The sequence below is a fragment of the Eriocheir sinensis genome, chromosome 38 (genome assembly GCF_024679095.1).
Source record: "Eriocheir sinensis breed Jianghai 21 chromosome 38, ASM2467909v1, whole genome shotgun sequence".
NCBI lineage: Eukaryota > Metazoa > Arthropoda > Malacostraca > Decapoda > Varunidae > Eriocheir > Eriocheir sinensis.
In genome coordinates this window covers 12,451,145-12,470,488 of record NC_066546.1, presented here as the reverse complement: position 1 = coordinate 12,470,488, position 19,344 = coordinate 12,451,145, and the positions used below count along the sequence as shown (strand labels likewise).

Genomic DNA, 19,344 nt, shown 5'->3' with positions numbered 1-19,344 from the left:
GCTTTCATTCTCTTCCAGTCTTTCATCTTCCTTCTTTTTCTTTCTCCCTGTTTTCTATCTTCCGTACGATCCCTCCTTCCTCTCCCAATCCTTCCTCCCTCCCTGCCTCCCTCTCCCCCTCAAAACTCCCTTCCCACTTTCTCTCCTTTCATTCCTCCCTGTCTGCTATTTTTGTACTCCTCCCTGCTTCCCGTCTTTCCTCCCTTCCACCCTGACTCCCACTTTCTGCACTCCTCTCTCCTCTCCCTCACTCTCTCTCCTACCATCCCTCCTCCTGGTCTCTCCCAGCATCCTTCTTTCTCTCCCTCTTTTGGTCTTTCCATTTAGCATCCTTGTTAAGCTACCGTCTTTCCCTTCCCCTTTTTCGCCTTTTTTTCCCTCCTTTCCTCCTTTCACTTTCACTTTCCATCCTTTCCCCTTCTATCATCTCTTATTTCTATTCTTTCCCTCCTATTTTTCGCCTTTTCTTCCTTCCTTTCCTCCTTTCCCTCTCACTTACCTTCCTTTCCCCTTCTATCATCTCTCATTTCTATTCCTTCCCTCCCACTTTTTGTCATTCTCTTCCGTCTTCCCTCCTTCCCTCCCTCTTTTCATTCCTTGCATCCTTCCCTCCCACTTCCCTTCACCCGAGGAACGACTCAAGCGACTCAATCTCTTTACATTGGAGAAAAGACGCCTACGAGGGGATATGATTCAAGTCTTCAAGTATCTAAAAAAGTTCAATAACGTCGATTACTCCAAATTCTTTGAACTGCAAACCAACTCAAGAACTAGAAATAACGGTTTACCCATTCAGTCGAGTCGATGTAACACAGACATTGGAAGGAGTTTCTTTTCAAAACGAGTCATCCGCCACTGGAACAATCTTCCCTCAGAAGTAGTAAATGCGAATGCTATCAACTCCTTCAAATATAGAATCGACCGTCATTTCGCTGCGTCGGGAATAAACTGAATAACGAGGGGCTTCCATCTGCTCCTCAATATCGAGGTGCTTTCATCTGCTCACCAAGCCCCAAGTGGCGGTCGAGCAGATTAAATCACCCAAGCGGGCGACCTCGTAATGAGCCAATAGGCTTTCTGTTGCCTGCATTTCCATGTTTCCATGTTTCCATGTTTCCTCTCCCTCAGCATCCCTCCCTTCCCTTCTCCCTCCTTTCCTCTTTGCCGCTCTCCATCCTACGTTCCTTATTTTTCGACTTCCAGTATCCTTCCCTCTCCTCCCCTTCCTTCTTCCCGGCCTCCTTCCTTTCCTTCAGTATTCTTTCCTCCCTCCCTCTCCCTTCCCTTTCACTTTCTTTCCTTCTCTTGTAGCCTCCTTCCCTTCCTTCCCTCCTTCTCCCTTCCCTCCTACTTTTTTCCCTCCGTCTCCTTCAGTATCCTTCCCTTTCCTTTCCCTTCCTCCTAGCCAGCCTCCTTATCTCCCCACCCACTTTCCTTCCTTCCCTCTCCCTTCCCCTCCTAGCCAGCCTCCTCATCTCTCCACTCACTTTCCTTCCTTCCCTCTCCCTGTCCTTCCTCCAAGCCAGCCTCCTCATCTCCCCACCCACTTTCCTTCCTTCCTTTCCTCTCCCTCTTCCAGCACCCCTCCCTTCCCTCCTCGGCGGCCTCCCTCCTGACATATTCCTTATCCAATGCTTCTGGTCAAATCCCCCGGGCGCTCGTCTCAATACCGTTCATCAGCGTAATGCCGGGATTATTGACGTCTCATTTATCTCTTTTCAGTGACACTTTAATTTGGGAAAATGATATAAAGATGTTGGAGCTGATCCGCTGAGCCCCTGACCACGCGATCCACCGACCCGAGCGTTGAAAAAGGAGGAGGAGAGTGGAGGAGGAGGAGAGGAGGAGGAGGAGGGGAGGGCAGGATGAGGAGGAGGGAATGGGAGAGGAGGAGGGAGGAGGAGGAGGAGGAGAGGAGGAGGGAGGAGAAGGAAGAGAGGGAGGAGGAGGGAGAGGAGGAAGAGAGGGAAGAAAGTGGAGGAGGAGAAAGAGGAGAGGAAAGGAGAAGGAGGGTGAGGAGGAGGAGAGGAGGAGGGAGGAGGAGGAGAGGAGGGAGAAGGAGGAGGAAGAGGAGGAAAGGGAGAAGCGTAGGTGTTGAGGAGGAGGAGGAAGTGGAGGAAAGAGGAGCACACGAGGAGGGGGAGGAGGAGGAGGAGGATGAGGAGGGGATAAGAAGGAAAGGTTGTCAGGTTTTAGGTACAGGAGGAAGAGAAGAGGAAGGAAATAGGTTCTTGGTATGAGTGGATATGCGGGGCTTATCCAGGAGGAGGAGGAGGAGGAGGAGGAGGAGGAGGAGGAGGAGGGAGGAGGAGAGAGAGAGAGAGAGAGAGAGGCCTATACATTTTCCTTATGACACCTCCTAACCACCTCTAACCTACTTCATTGAACACTAAATAACCCTTTTTTTTCTTCTCTTCCAATCTTCTCCTTTTTTTCTCTTCTCTTCTCTTTCCTTCCCTTTCCTTCCCTTCCCTTCCCTCTTTTCTCTTCCCTTCTCTTTCCTCTCCTTCCCTTCCCTTCTCTTCCCTTCCCTTCCCTTCCCTTTCCTTTCCTTTCCTTCCCTTCCCTCCCCTCTCTTTCCCTTCCCTTTCCTTTCCTTCCCTTCCCTTCTCTTCTCTTCTCTTCCCTTCTCTTCCCTTCCCTTTCCTTTCCTCTGCTTGTTTTCCCTTTCCTCCTCTACTTCCCTTCCCTTCCATCAGGTCTTTCCTTTCCTTTAGAAATACCATGAACGGGCCCTTTAAATTTTTCCCTTAGCCCATATCTGCATCTGCCTTTATTCACCTTAAAAAGTATCCCTTAAGACGTTTTATAGTAAGTTTTATAATCACCTCTTTCTTAATACCCTTCGTCTAATTGTTTTCCTTTCATCTGTCCTTGTTCTCCTTTCCTTCCCTTTTTCATTTTGACCTCCTATCCTTTTTCTCTATCTTTCTCATTTACTTTATCCGGTTTTTCTTCTCCCTTTTCTCAAATCACCCCTTCTTCCCCCTCACCCCCCTTCCCCCCCTTCGATTTCTGACCCTTCTCCTTTACCTTCCCCCTCTTCTCCCTCCAATTTCTTCCCCTTCCTCCCTTTTTTCCTTCCTTCCCCTCCCTCATCTCAGGTCACCCCTCCCCCCCTCTCTCCCCCTCTTCCCCCCTCCCACCGCTTCGATTTCTGACCCTTCTCCTTTTCCTTCCCCCTCTTCCCCCTCCTTCATAAGTGACCAATTTTATCCCCTTCCTCCCTTCCTTCCTACCCCTCCCTCATCTCAGGTCACCCCTCCCCCCCTCCCTCCCTCCGGTTTGATTTCTGACCCTTTTCCTATCTTTCTTTCCCTTCCAATAAGTGATCAATTTCTCCCCTCCCTCCCCCTTCTCTTTCCTCCCCACTCATCTTCTCTCCCCCCCCCCCTCATCCTCCCTCCCCTCCCTCCCCTCACTTGAGACAGTAAAAGAAAAGGAAGGAGACCACAGCTGTCAAATATAAAGACAGACAAACTGTATTGGATCTCCGGCGGGCAAGATGGTCGGCAATAAAAAAAAAATAAGATGGCACAAGGAAACATCAATGAAGAATAAATATATGGTACACGTGAGGAAGAGGGGGGGGGGGGAAGGAGGAAGGAGTGAATGAAATGAAGAAGAGGAAGAAGTTAAGAGAAGGGAGGGAGGGAGGCAGAGCGAGGAATGAGGGAGTGAAATGAAGAAGAGAAAGGAGTAGAGAGAAAAGGGGATTGAGGGAGGAAGGGAAGGAGGGAGAGAGAGGAATGAGTGAATGTATGAAGAAGAGAAAGTTAAGTTAGAGAAGGGAGGGAAGCAGGGAGAGATGGAGAGAAGAATGTGAGAATAAAATGAAAGAAAACAGATAAATTCGTAGAGATAGGAGAGAGTGAGGTAGGAATGGATGGAGAGAGGGAGAGAGGAATAGAGAGAAGAATTAATGAATGAATAAAAAAGGAAATGGAAGAAAGAGTAATAAGAGAAAGATATACAGAATGAATAAAGGAGAACAGAAGAGAGGAAGAGAGGGAGAAAGGGAAGAAAGTGAAAGACAGAGAAGGAAGGAGAGAGGAAGAGTGAATGAATGAATAAAAGAGGAGAGGAAGAGAGAAAGAGAAATAGAGGTTGAAAAGGGTGAAAGTGAGTGTAAGATCGGGGAGAATAGAGGAAGGAAAACCGAATCAAAGAAAAAAAAACGGGAAAGGAATGGAGAAAAGAAAAGAGGGAAAAAGTGAAGGATTGAGAAGGAAGTGGAAGGAAAACTGAATGAAAGGAGAGAGGAAGAAAGAAAGGGAGAATGAGGATAGGAGGGAAGAGAGGGAGGAGGAAGAGAGAAGAAGACAGGAAGAGGACAGAAGGGAGGAGATAGTGACGATAAGTAAAATGTTGAATGTATTGTTGTCTAATCAGAGTAGAAGCAGCTTACCGTCCTTCGTCAATATAATCCCTTGCTCCTGAACTACCTCATTAGTCGTAGATATAAAGGTAAAAGGTAGGGATGTTTTTCTTAAAGGGAATAGAGAGATGTACTAAAAAGGGTTGAGAGAATAATTCAGGGGCCCGTTCATGTTATTTTTTAGGGGGAGGAATAACACACGCTGACTTGGGCGAAGGGAGGGAAGGGAAGGGAACGGCTGGGAGGTAAAGTCGAGGCCATACACTAGAGATACACGTTGCCTCAGTGCTCGTCTCCGTAACATAGAGTCGTATGCAAATATTGAAGGGGAACTATACGTAGATTAAATGTCTAAAATGAAGTAAAAGTTTTGATTATAAAAAAGAAAAACACGTTGAGAGACTCCTTGAACCGGAAACGCCTTAGGGAAAGATTACATAGACGCACACTTGTTACAAATCATAATGAAATAGCTGAAAATGGTTTACAGAGAGCTTCTAATACCGTTTAATGCCGCCTTGGTAATATTGTTCCGAGTGGTGCTTATGTTGACGGAGATGGATTAAGATAAAGTATACTACCGCTGCATTTAGTTGAGAGGAAAGTCAGGTAAATGATATATGAAAAAAGGTAGATAATAATGAGGCGCTGAACAATTACACCGTGGAATATTAATTGAGTCTTTGAAGCCCGTAATTAAAGTGGATGAAATGAGGTATTAAATGAGTTTTGTGAAGTGACCGGCCGAGAAAATACGATGAGTTATACTATTTGGAGGCAGAGTGTGTTAAATTAAGGGTTGAGGAAGGTGGGTGAAAGTGAGTTAGTGAGGACCTTAATGAATAAATGAGTGAAAGGGAGAGTGAGTCATCATTTGGGGGTTATTGGATGAGGAAAACAGAATGAAGAATTAGGAAAATAGTGACGAATAAAAAACTGGTTAAGGAAAGGTGAGTGAGGTGAGTTAGTAAATACCTTAATAGTGAATGAATGAAAGGAAAAGTTACTCATCATTAGAGCGTTTAGTAAATACCTTAATAGTGAATGAATGAAAGGGAAAGTTACTCATCATTAGAGCGTTTAGTAAATACCTTAATAGTGAATGAATGAAAGGGGAAGTTACTCATCATCTTAGTAATGACTGAATTAAGGGAAAGTTACTCATGATTAGAGCGTTTAGTAAAGATCTTTGTAGTGAATGAATGAAAGGGAAAGTTACTCATCATTAGAGCGTTGTGTGTTGTGTGTAGGTTGAGGGAAAAAATTGAAAAGATAATGAAGGATGAATTAATTAAAGGTGAAAATACTGAAAGGTGAGGAAAATACTGGAAGATGAGGAAAATAATGAAATGAAGAAAAGAATGAGTTAGGAAGAGAAAAATCAGTAGATAATATAGATATAGTTCCTCATCTTTATATTATGAATTGTGATGTTATAGTTTTCGTTTTAAGATGGTGATTATTATTGTTTTATGTGAACTAATTTATCTAAACAATTTTATAGAGTTAGATGCAATGAGTAGGAGTTGAGGGCTGACGTGTAAAAACTGTTACATATAAATCGCTAGAATACGGTCGCTAATTAATAAGTTATTGATAGTGCCAGTCGTATGAAAGAGAAAGAACTGTTAAATTGTGAAAAGAAAACTAACGATAACCCACACACACACAAGCAAACAATCCTTCAACCTTTATTTCAAACACGACCATCCTCCGCGAACACACACTCATATACCCGCCCCCCCCCGGCGTATGACCACGGATGTTGCGCCGACTAAACGAAACTTTCCATCTTCCCCCTCCACACACGGCTGATTGATTCTAGCACCCCGATGTCACTCTTTGTACCGGCATTAATACCTCACCTCCACGCCTTCGCCCTGACCCAACGTTCAATAGCGTAAGGAAGGATTAGCGTGGCGGAGCGCTCGCCCTCTTTCATCCCAGTGTTATTTTAGGTTCGTATCAACACCTGGATCTGTTGATAATCTTTGGCGTGGGCGGGAGGGGACGAGAGGGATATGAAGGGAAAGGTCGCGTGGAAGACAAGGTGAAGAAGAGTACATAGGAGGAAATTGCCATTAGCTCTCTCCCCTTATGTCTTCTCCGGTTCATGTCACCCTCTCTTATAATCTTGTTGGTGATTTTTGGAGTGCGTGGGTGGGGAGGAAAGTAAGTGAAAGTGAGTGAGTGAGTGAGTGAAAGTAAGTGAAAGTAAGTAAGTAAGGAAAGTAAGAAGGAAAGGAAAGCTCGTATGAAATAGGTGAAAAGTAACTACATAAGGAAAGCGGTGAAATAACTATGTATTCTTTTGTTTTTTTTAACTTCGTACCACCAACTCGTCTTTCGGATAAGCTTTGGCGTGTGTGGGAGGAATAGAAAAGTTAGTAAAGGGAAAGTTAGCGTGAAAATGAAGGCAAAAACAACAACAATATATAAGGAAAGAAAGAAAGGAGTTCATTCTTCATTAAGGTTGTTCTCTTAGGTACGAATCACCATCTCGACGTGTTGGTAATCTTGGCTGAATTTAGTGAAGGAAAAGTTACCATACAAGAGAGGGCTGAAAAAAAGTATATATAGAGAGTTAATATTTTTTTTTAGGTTTGTATCGCCGCCTCGTCCTGTTGGTCATCTTTGGCATGCGTGGGAGGCAAAGGAAAATGTGCGAAGGGAGAGTTAGCGTGAAAGGAAAGCTAAAAATAAAAATTGTACATAAGGAAAGAGGGGCTAAAAAAGAAGTATATATAGAGAGTTAATAGTTTTTTTTTAGGTTTGTATCGCTGCCTCGTCCTGTTGGTCATCCTTGGCGGGCGTGGGAGGCAAAGGAAAATGTGCGAAGGGAGAGTTAGCGTGAACGGGAAGCTAAAAATAAAAATTGTACATAAGGAAAGAGGGAAAGATGTCCGTTCCTCTTTAAGTTGTTGTGTGAGTTTCTTATCTGTGCCTCGTCGTCTGTGCCACCTTGGGCTTACGTGGGAGGGAAAGAGAAGTTACTGAAGGCAAAGTACACATAAAAGAGAGAGATAAAATTATATACAGTACATAAGGAAAGAGGGTAAGTATGTCGCTTTTCTCCTGTTGTTTTCTTAGGTCCGTTTTACCGTATATTCTTGGGGCCACTTTCACAGTCCGCCATGATGGTTTAGTAAGCTCCCAAACCATTACTAAAGACCTCGAAAATTCCTTGTATAGTGTTTAGTGTCGATATTTAAGGTAAGAAAGTTGAGGAAACCAAACGGGACTTTTCGTTGTTATTTTCGTTGTTGTTTTTTCGTTAATTCGTTCGTTCGTTTTAGGTTTTTCGCTTTTTTTTTATCAACTGTTTGTTTCAACGTTAATTTGTTTGTTCGTCCCTTGGTTAGTGTTCTTGTTTGTTAGGTTTTTTTTTTTTGTAAGTTGGTTCGTCATTTTGTTTCCTAATTCCCAAGTTATTTCGTTTGTTTTCATTTTAGTTTATTTTCTCCATTTTTAGTTATTCACGTCATTGGTTATTCATTGTGTTTTATCTCGTTATTTATTCATCCACATCTCTACTTATTCAGTTATTCTCTCTTTCTTGCTTCGCTTCCTTTCTTCCTTCATTGATTCCTTTGTTTATACGTGTTTTGTTTCTCCCTTCCTATTTCCTTTTATCGTTATTTATTTATTCACATTTCTTATTCATTTATTCTCTCTTTCTTGCTTCCCTTTCTTTCTTTCTTCATTGATTCATTTGTTTATATGTGTTTTGTTTCTCCCCTCAGCCGCGCCCCGTCACACACCTTGAGTCACGCCACACAGGTAAGTAGTGAGAGTTACCTGTATACCTGCTCTCTCTCTCTCTCTCTCTCTCTCTCTCTCTCTCTCTCTCTCTCTCTCTCTCTCTCTCTCTCTCTCTCTCTCTCTCTCTCTCTCTCTGTGGTAATCCCATTCGAATTCTTGCATTTTATCCTCCTTCATCCACTTCCTTTTTATTTTTTATCCTTCATTTCCGTTTTTTTTCCTCTATCCCTTTTTCCACTCTTCCATTTTTTTTCCTTCCCATCTTTTTCTTTTCTCTTCCTTTCTTCTGTCCACCATTCGTCTTACGTCACTTATATATCCTTCCCTTCATTTCTCTTCATTTCCCTTTTCCCTTCTTCCACCATTCCATCTTTTCCCTTATCTTCCCTTCCTTCTTTCTCCTCTTCCCTTCTACCTCACTTGTGTATTCTCTCTATCCATGTCTCCACGTTCCTCTTCCCTTCTTCAGCCTTTTCCATTTTTTCCTTCCCATCTCTTTCTTTCCTCTTCCTTTCTGCTATCCACCAACCGTCTTGCCTCACTTATATCCTTCCCTTCATTTCTCCTCATTTCCCTTTTCTCTTCTTCCACCATTCCATCTATTCCCCTCCCTTCCTTCTTTCTCCTCTTCCCCTCTACCTCACTTCTGTATTCTCCCCAACCATTTCTCTTCTTCATGTTCCTCTTCTCTTCTTCAACCTTTTCATCTTTTCCCTTCCCTTCTGTTTGTCCTCTTCCGTCTTCCTACCTACGAACCCTCTCCCCATTTATCTCTCCTCATGGCCCTCTCCCCCCACCCCTCCACCTATCCAACTGACGGTCGGGGGAAATCTATAGGAGAGAGGATAAGCAGAGGGCGAGATATTTTAGCATCAGACTAAAGGCAGAGTCCATCATGCGAGGGATTAGAAGCTCAATTTTATAGACGTACAGGAACTCATAACGACGTAGGAGAGGAGGAGGAAGAGGAGGAGGAGGGAAGATAAAGACAGAGAGGAAGAGGAGGACAAGTGGGTGGGTGACAAGGGAGAGAAGAATAGAAGGGAGGGAGAGTCAGGGAGAGGAAGGGAGAGGGAGACAGGGAGGGTAAAAGCTATTAAATTGTTAGAGATGAGAGTGGAGGGAGATAAAACATGAAGATTGGGAGAGGAGGAGATGACGAAGACGAGGAGGAGAAGAGGGATGTCAGGAAGAATGAAGGCATTAGGATAAGAAGACTTCGGCAAATGGAAGGAGAGATGAGAAAGGGGCCATATTGTTTGTTCAGAGAATTATCTAAAGTTGTAATATTCTTGGTTACCGGCCACTCAAGAATCGTCCTGTAGGGAAATACAAGAGAAAGAAAACGTAGAAGACATAAACGAGCAAAGAGTTAACAAGAAAAGGTGAAAAAACAAAGAAAAATAGAAGAAAGAGAATTTTTTTAAAGAGGTTAGAAAAAGATAGATTAAAATATCGATATAGATTGAGAATGATAGAATCGTTCAGAAGGGAAATACAAGAGAAAGAAAGCGTAGAAGACATAAACGAGCAAAGAGTTAACAAGAAAAGATGAAAAAACATAAAGAAAAATGAGAAGAAAGAGAAGAAAATTTTAAAGAGGTTAGAAAAGATAGATTAAAATGTAGATATAGATTGAAAACTATAAAAAAGACTGAAAATGTATATATAAAGATCGAAAGAGATAGGAAAAATAGTAAGGGTTTGAAAAAAAAATAGAGAAGTAAAAATTGGAAAAAAATAGATACAAAGAGAATGAATAGATAAAAAATAATTGAAAAAAACTATAAAAAAATATAAAAGGAAAATAATAAAAAAAAACTAATATAAGAAAAAGAAAACGAGAAAGAAGATGGAAAATAAACAACAACAAGAACACGTAACAATAAACCACAAACAAAAACACAGAGGATCAAGAAGTCAGCAAGGAGTCAGATTCTCTTCAAAGGCCATCTCAACTCCATCGCACTCTTTCATCCTCAACCATTAAGTCATCGAATCTGCCCTTGAAAGTCTCCCCCATATATATTTCCACTAACCACAAAACTTCTGCTGAGTCCAATCCATTCCTCAATTACCTTACTAAAGCGATTCTTGCCTTTTGTCTCTAAGGAAACTGAATTTATTAGCCTGGAACCCTTTTCACAGATTCGAGTCTTATTTTGAGGTCTTTTGCAATAGGAGTATCTTGTTATATATGTTGAAACTCCTCCTCTTCTTCTTCTAGTCTTTCAATTACCTTTCCAAAGCGATTTTTGCCTTTTGTCTCTCGTGAATCTGAATTTATAAGCCTCGAACCCTTTGCGTTGATTCGAGTCCTATTTTGAGGTCTTTCACAATAGGAGTATCTTGTTATATTTGTTGAACCTCCTCCTAACCTTCTTCTAGTCTTTCTCAGGTCACTGCATACCGTTTGTCTCTCTTGGCTACGTTTATATACCTTATTAACATATTTTAACTTATTTCGTGGTTTTAACTTTAGATATTTTAACTTATTCAGATATTTAAACTCATCCTCAACTACATCTCGTTCGTCTTTCTTTCTTGGCAACATACACTTAAACGTCTAATTCTTCCTATTACTGTCTATTTATAGGTCCGTTTTTTTTTTCTTTTCTTTTCTGTGTATTCTCTCGATAACATGGCGACTAGAACTGTACGGTAAATTATGTTGATGTCTTGCTCTTAGTCTCAGGTCACTGCATTTTTTTTTTTTCGTCAGTCTCAGGTCACTGCATTTTTTTTTTTTTTTCGTCAGTCTCAGGTCACTGCATTTTTTTTTTTTTTTCGTCAGTCTCAGGTCACTGCATTTTTTTTTTTTTTTTCGTCAGTCTCAGGTCACTGCATTTTTTTTTTTTTTTCGTCAGTCTCAGGTCACTGCATTTCCTCTTTATTTTTTTGCCTCTTTTAGCAGCGCAAATTTAGGTGTTTTTAATTATGTTACGTGCGATTTATAGAAGCTCTCATTTTTCTCCTTGTTTTCTTTATTTTCGATCGATCTTTCCATCTTTCTATGTGTTTTCTGTTTTTAATTATCATGTTACGTGCGATTTATAGAAGCTCTCATTTTTTCTCCTCGTCTTCTTCATTTTCGATCGATTTTTCCACCTTTCTCTGTGTTTTCTGTTTTTAATTATCATGTTACGTGCGATTTATAGAAGCTCTCATTTTTATCCTCCTATTTCTATATTTTTTATCTATTTTTCCACTTTTCTATGTGTTTTCAGTTTCTTTTTGTCCTTGTTTTCTCTTTCTTTTTTCGTTCGTCTCTTGGCAACGCAATTTTCGATGTTCCAATTAAGTTATCCTTTTACTGTCAAATTATTAGCCACCATTTCTTCTCTTTTTTCTATATTTTCGATCTATTTTTCTATCTTTTACATTAGTCTATCTTTTCTCTTTTTTCTCTTTTATTCCTTGTTTTGATATCTTTTCTTATCTTATCGTCGTTTGTTTCCTCTCTGATGTATTTACCCCTTACGGAAATATCTATAACATGGAGACTAGAACTGTACAGGTAAATCAAGTTAAGTTCATGCCAAGGTTATCTTTTGTACTTACCCTTTACGGCAATATCTATAACATGTAAACTAGAACTATACAGGTAAATTAAGTTAAGTTCATGCAAAGGTTATGTTGAATGCATCTCCCTCATTGCTGTCCCTTTCGTTTTCTCTTTATCGGGGTCTCAGATGTTTGGGGTCTACTGAATAGGCTGCTTATAATATCCGCACTCCTTCCTCTATACCTCTATACCTGTCAAGAGTAGCCAAAAGAGAGGTCAATATCGGGCGGAGAGGTGTCTTGATTCACTCTTCTTATAATAATGATGATAACAGCGCGATGATAACCTTCCGTGCCAATCTTGCCGCTTCTGGTAATATGTCTTAATGCTGTGTTTCCGCGGCTCCTAGAATGCACACTTTTTTTCTCTGCTAGGCGGAGGTCACGGCTTAGCGAGGACCCTGGAGCTGTTGCGTCTCTGCTTGCCGGGAATAGCGAATCGCCACTTAGTTAATGAGCGTTCACGTAAAGGTTGGATCTTTTTAAGTCAAGCAAAGGGAACTCATTAATGTTAAAGTTAGTGTTTATGTATAGGTTGCTTCTTTCTTAAGAGGCTGTTACACTGGGCAAATTTTCCGTGGATCTTCAGTCAAACCACGATTTCTGCTGGCGTGGTTCTCCTATTTCCGTGGCTTTCTGACGAGTCCACGATCTTCCAAGGCTACGGTAGATTTCACCAAAGGACGACGGTATTACTCACCATCATCATCATCAGCAGCAGCAATAACAAGAAACAAATGAGAACGCTAGCGGAAATCGTGGTTTGACTGAAGATCCACAGAAAATTTACCCAGTGTGATAACCCCTTTAGTTAAGCAAATGTCACATATTGGTAAAGTTGGTATTTGAGTGAATGTTGTTTAGTTCTTAGTTAAGCGATGTTTTATGAATATTTGCATGTTTCTTCTTAATTCTAGCAGAGGACACTTGTTAATGTTAAGTCGCTAGTATTTCCATTAAAGTTGTTTCTTCGTAATTCAAGCAGAGGACACTTCTTTAATTGTGTTACAGATGGTGAGGTAAAAGCTTATGGTAATTTGTATATAGGTTGCTTCTTCCTCAGTCAATCCCAAGTCACTTACTGATGTTAAAGTTTGCGAATATTGTATAAAGGTTGCTTCTTCGTTAGTCTGTTTCAGATTGTCACTTACTGATGTTAAAGTTTGCGAATATTGTATAAAGGTTGCTTCTTCGTAAGTCAGGCTAAGGACGCTATCTATTATGACAGTTATTTCGTATTTGTTTATAAGTCCATCAAAGAGCACCTACTGATGTCAAAAGTGATATTTATAGAAAGTGTCTTTTTCATAGTCAAGCAAAGGTCATTTATTCATGTTGGTACGTATTTGTTTAAAGGTTATTTCTTCATAAGCCAAGTCAAGGACACTCGCTAATACTAAGTCGACTTCCCTTTCAAGAATCGAGCATCATTGTCAGTTCAGATAAGCCTGCCAATCGTTGTGTCATTTGCAGTCGTTCTAACTCCTCATATTTTCAATCTCCTCGTCAAGACCACTGGTGCCATGACTTATGATCATTTAATTTTCCAGGCATACACATCTTCAGCCCGCCGCTTGGTCAAGTCAGATTTGGTAGTAAATTTGACTTGTTTACTTCTGACAACTAGACCACGGTATCTATTTCTGACAACTAAGCTACGGTATAATCCGGTTTCATACCTTCACATTTCCACGTATTTCCTTCATTTTTTACTTCATATGACAACCTCTGAGGATAACACTGAAAATCTAGGCCAGGTTCAAATCCAGTTCCATACTTTCGCATCTTTACGTATTTCTCTTATTGCTTATTTTTTTACTTTCTCTAATTGACTGTAAAATCTGGTCCACGCTCAAATCCAGTTCCATACTTTCGCAATTTTACGCATTTCTCTTATTGCTTATATTTTTACTTTCTCTAATAGACTAAAAAATCTGGTCCACGCTCAAATCCAGTTCCATACTTTCGCATCTTTACGCATTTCTCTTATTGCTTATTTTTTTACTTTCTCTAATAGAGTAAAAAATCTGGTCCACGCTCAAATCCAGTTCCATACTTTCGCATTTCTCTTATTGCTTATTTTTTTACTTTCTCTAATAGACTCAAAAATCTGGTCCACGCTCAAATTCAGCTCCATACTTTCGCATCTTTACGCATTTCTCTTACTGCTTATTTTTTTACTTTCTCTAATAGACTCAAAAATCTGGTCCACGCTCAAATCCAGCTCCATACTTTCACATCACATTTGCACTGCTATAGGGGCACAAAACTGAAAGACATGATCTGCTCTTTTTGAAACCGTGCAGTGGGTCAGTAATTAGTCCCGGTTTCTTATGATGATCTCGAACCCTTTTGTTGCCACGGCCTTCAGGGTTTTAGCGGGAACTGACGTTTTGCTAATTGAACTGTAATTGGTCACACAAAGTATCAGTTGACTTTTCCAGATCTCGAAGCAGTTTTAGTCACGTGTCTTGCATTCGGAACAGCATCAGAATTCACTTGGCTGAAACACACACACACACACACACACACACACACACACACACACACACACACACACACACACACGAGAGGAGGAATAAGGAAAAGGAAAGGATGCAAGAAAAGAGGAAGTTAAAAAAAATAGGCGAACTGTAGGAAAAATGAATGAAGAAAAAGCGAAAAAAATAACATGAAAAGGAGAAAGAGTAAGAAAAGAAAGGAAAATATAGAGAAAAAGAGGAGGAAGGAGAAGAAAATATGAGGAAGAAGAAATAAGGAAAATTGTAAAGTGGACGAATGGAACACACACACACACACACACACACACACACACACACACACACACACACACACACACACACAAACAAACACCCCTCTCCCATCCTCCTCCTCCCCCCTCACACACACACATATCCCTCACACAAACAGCCCCCCTCTTCACCCCCTCCCCCTCCCCCTCTCGCACACAAATAATGTACTAACCAGGTGAATCGGCCCCAACACACCTGTCCTGATTTACCTGTCGCGGTGGGCAGGTGTGTGCGGGGCAATTAGCTTCCATACCTGTGGGCCCCCTGGGATAGTGGGTCATGCAGGTGGGATATTAAAGTCTCAGGTGATGTGATGCTGATGGTGTGTGTGTGTGTGTGTGTGTGTGTGTGTGCGTGTGTGTGAGATTTAGTTTCATTAACCTGCAGCATAAAGGTAATGAGTTTCTACCTGTTTACGTACACACACACACACACACACACACACACACACACACACACAAACACACACACATCAAGGATTCAAAGCCGATTTTACGATATCAAGATGTGTGTTTTTTTTCTACTAATTCTCTTCGTACTCTCTCTTCTTCCTCCTCCTCCTCCTCTTCTTCTTCCTCCTCCTCCTCCTCCTCCTCCTCCTCCTCCTCCTCCTCCTCCTCCTCCTCCTGGTCGTCCTTTTCCACACGGTGTCATAAAAATTAAGGGCAAGAAACAGGGACAGCAAGAGGATGAAGGAAGAGGAAGGAAGGAGGAGGAGGAGGAGGAGGAGGAGGAGGAGGGAAGAGATTATGAAATGAGAGGGAAAGTGAAACCAGAAGATTTAAAGACAGAATTGTTGATAAAAACTAAGGTAAGAGAGAGAGAGAGAGAGAGAGAGAGAGAAGGATTTATGACGTAGGAGAGATGACACGGATGAAGTAAAAGAGAGAGAGGGAAAAAGAAACGAAGAGGAATAGTGATCTGAGGGAGGAAGGAAGAGAAAGAGAGAGAAAAGAGAGAAAAGTAAAAGATAAGTGAACGATCCTTTAGTGCCGAAGAAATGCAAATGAAGGAAGAGAAAGGAAAAAAGAGAGAAAGAGAGTAAGAGAGCAACAGAGAATGATTGAGGAGTGAGGAGAGTAAGAATGAGGAGAAGGAGAGGTAGGAGAAGAGATAGAAGAGAGAAGAGAAAGACGATGATAGGGAAGACAAGGAAAGACAGTGAATGTGAAGAATGCAGAAGAGGAAATAGTGAAGGAAAGAAGAAAAGAGGAAGAGAAGGAAAGGGAGATAATAAATGTGTAGAATGAAGAGTATAAAGACGAGGAAAAAGGAGGAAGGGAAGAAAAGGAGTAAAAGGGAAGGAATTTTATGAGTAAGAAGGAATAAAGGAGAATTAAGACGAAGGAATGGTAGTAGAATAAAGAATGAAATGAAGAAAATAATGGAGGAAGGAAAGTAATGGGAAAGGAGGAAAAGAGGTAATTCTAAGATACGGAAGAAAGGAATGAAAGCAGGAAGGGAGAAAGGAAGGAATGGAGGAAGAGGAAGAGAAAGAGGAAGAATGAAGACAAAAAAAAGAGAGAGGAGAAAGAAGAAGAAAAAGAAGAGGAGGAGGAGGAGGAAGATAACTAGAGATGAAGAAGAGGAAGAATGAAGACAAAAAAAAAGATAGAGGAGAAAGAAGAAGAAAAAGAAGAGGAGGAGGAGGAGGCGGAGGAAACAGAAGACTGAGAACGGTTGTTGAAGGGAAGAAATTGGATGTAAGGGAGGAAGTAGAAGGGAGGTGAGGAGGCGGAAGGTTGGAAGGGGGAGGAAAGGGAGGGAAGGGAAGGGAGAGAAAGGGAAGGGGGGGGGGGGTGGAGGGGGCGCTCAACACAATTCTTCAGGATTCCGCTGCCGTGAAAGACGCCCATAAAACCAAATTGTATTGAAATCAGATCCTTCCCGGCAAAACATGGGCCGCTCTTTTCCTGAACCTGTCCCTCCCCTCTCTACCCCGCCTGTCTCCTTCCCCATCCTCCCTCCCCCCCCCTCATCCTTGTTTTCCCCTCTTTTCCCCAACTTCCTCTGTTTTCATGTTTTCCCTTCCTTCCCCCTCCAATGGTTCCTCCTTTCAGTTTCCTTTATTTTTCCCTCTTCTCCTCTTTTTCCTCCTCTTTCCTCTCTCCCATTTCTTCCCTTCTCTTTGTTTTCTCTTGTTTTCCTTTCTTATTTCCTCTTTCCTCCGTTTTCCTCTTTTTTTCATTCCCCTCTTCCTTAATTTCCTTCTTTCAGTTTCTCTTGTTTTTCACTTTTTTCCCTTCTCTATTCCTGTTTTCCCATATTTTCCCTCCTTTCTGTTTTCCTTTCTTTCCTTTTCTTTTCTCTTTTCCCGGCAAAATATGGGACGGTCTTTTCCTGCTACTGTCCCTCCCATTTTCCCCGCCTGTCGCTTTTCCCCCTCTCTTCATCCCCTCCCCCTGTTTTCCTTACTTTCCTTTTTCTTCTTTGATTTACTTTTTTCTCTGTTTTTCCTTTTAATTTCCCTTCCTCCTATTTTTTCCTCCTTTCTTCCAGTTTCCCTTTTTTTCCCTCTTCTTTTTCCCTCCTTCCTCCCATTTCTCCTTTCCTTTTTCCTTATTTTCCCTTCTTTTTTCCCCTCTTCCTCTGTTTTCATGTTTTCTCTTCCTTTCCTTTACCATTTTCTTCTCCTTCTCTTGTTTCCTTCTTTCCCTCTTGTCCCTCTCTTTCCTATCCTTATCCACTCCTCTCCCCATTTTCCCTCTTTCTCTTCATTTTCCCATAATTTCCCATCTTTCCCTTCATTTCCCATCCCTTCTTTCCCATCATCTTTCCCTCGTTTCCCTTCCTATCCCCTCATTTCTTTTTTATTTTTCCCCATCCTTTCCCTTCATTCCTTTCTCCTTCCCATACCTTTCCCACTTTTCCCTTTTCATTCCCCTTCCTTCCCCTCTTCTTCCCATTCCCCTCTTCTTCTCCCTTCTTCCCCCTTCTTGTTTCCTCCCTTATACAGTTTCCCATTCTCTCCTCTCCCTTTTACTTGCTTCCTCTTTTTTATAACTATTTTTTTCCCCAATTTTCCCTCCTCTGGTGAATAAGTGGAACACAAATGCGATAATCTTCAAGGAGACGTTAGATATGTTCACGGTAAGTAATATTTACCCGAGGAGAGAAAAATAAATATATTGGAGAGGAAAAGAGTGACAGGATCGTGAGGGAAAGGAAGGGAAAGCTCACCAGGGCAGAAAGGAAAAGCTGATTGTTTTGAAGAGCTTGGAGGAGAGGAAAAAATAGAATAAAAGGAGGAGACTACGGCTTATGCTTGATATGTATAGGGACTGGAGGATAGAAGCGATAGATACAGATAGACAGGTAGATAGAGATAAAAACAGAGGAAAACATCGCTGGCCTGAGATCTCGAACTTACATGAAACAGGGAAGAGATATTTACATAGATATTCAGACCACACAGATCCTATGGTCCTTCCCTCTTCAATAGTTCCTTCTTTCAGTTTCCTTTATTTTTCCCTCTTCTGCTCTTTCTCCTATTTCCCTCTCTCCCATTTCTTCCCTTCCCTTTGTTTTCTCTTGTTTTTCCTTTCTTATTTCCTCTTTCCTCCGTTTTCCTCCTCTTTTTATTCCCCTCTTCCTTTATTTCCGTAAACTTAAGTGAATTACAGTAAATCAAATACCACCAGGACTTTGCATTTCGACTTCAGTGAATGTTAAGTTGAAGGAAGTGGCGGTCAAGCTTGTTTTCCAATGAGTTAATCGCACTGCACTTAATCACTGAAGGCGGGAGTTCGTTCCATTCTCGCACTACAACGTTGGTGGAGAAAAATTGATGTAGTCGGAATTTACTTGTTTACACTTAAGTTTCGTGGCATTATTTGTGGTTCGAAATGTGTCATCGACCATAAACAGTTTCGATTTGTCCACATTCGTAAAATAGCTAAGTATTTTTAAACATTCGATCAGTTTTCCTCGGAGGCGACGTTTCTCAATGAAGAACATGTTATTAAGGGTTGAAATCTTTCGCGCCTTTTCTGTGTTAATTCATAGCTGTGAGAATTTGAGGTTTGGCTCGATTTGACACCCAGGTCCTTGATTATTATATTTTTTTTTTTTACATCAAAGGAGACAGCTCAAGGGCACAAAAAAGGAAACAATAGTAAAAAAAAGCCTGCTACTCGCTGCTCCTAAAAAAAAAAGGATCAAAAGAGGTGGCCGAAAGAGAAGTCAATTTCGGCACACTCAACGCTTTGGACAGACAAACAGACAGACAGACAGACAGACAGACAGACAGACACCTTCCCCAATCCCCCCACACACGGATCCCCTCCTCTTCCCCCCTTCCCCCCCCCCTCAGGACGCAAGCCAGTGTTAGCCTCTTGTCATCCCACCTGATAATCCTGGTTAAGTTGAGGATGATTGGTTAATAGTGAGCTGCCAGGCAAGGGGATTAGTTGGAGGGGGGCGGAGAGGGGGGAAGGAGGGGGATTGGGTGAGAAGAGGGAGGGAGGGAGAAGGGATTGAAAGGAAGATGAGGGATTGAACGGAAGGAGAAGGAGGTGTGTTAGGAAATGGAGGAGGAAGTGAAGGAAAGGAGAAAGGAGAGAAAGGATTGGAGAGAAGAGGAAATTGAAAAAAAGCGAAACTGAAGGAAAGGGAGGAGAAGAAAGGAAGATTTAGGAAGAGGAACTGAAGGGAAGAAGGAAGAGAAGAGGAAATGAAGGAGAGAAAGAAGAGGGAAGGATTGGAGGAAAGAGAAACTAAAGGAAAGAAAACACAGGAAGGATGAAAGGATTGAAGAAAAGAGAAAATGAAGAAAAGGAAAGAAAGGAAGATGAATTAAAACGAAGGTAGGAAAAGAGAATAGGCAGAAAAATAGAAGGAAAGTGAGAA

General features: G+C 41.6%; 1 long non-coding RNA gene across 1 annotated transcript in view; it reads left to right on the top strand.

Annotated features, from left to right (window-relative positions):
• LOC127008678 (uncharacterized) overlaps positions 1 to 19,344 on the top strand; it is a 200,516-nt gene that overhangs the window by 111,398 nt on the left and 69,774 nt on the right. The window contains exon 3 of the long non-coding RNA XR_007761244.1: positions 8,122 to 8,158. This is a non-coding gene — a long non-coding RNA (uncharacterized LOC127008678). The remainder of the gene's footprint in view (positions 1 to 8,121; positions 8,159 to 19,344) is intronic.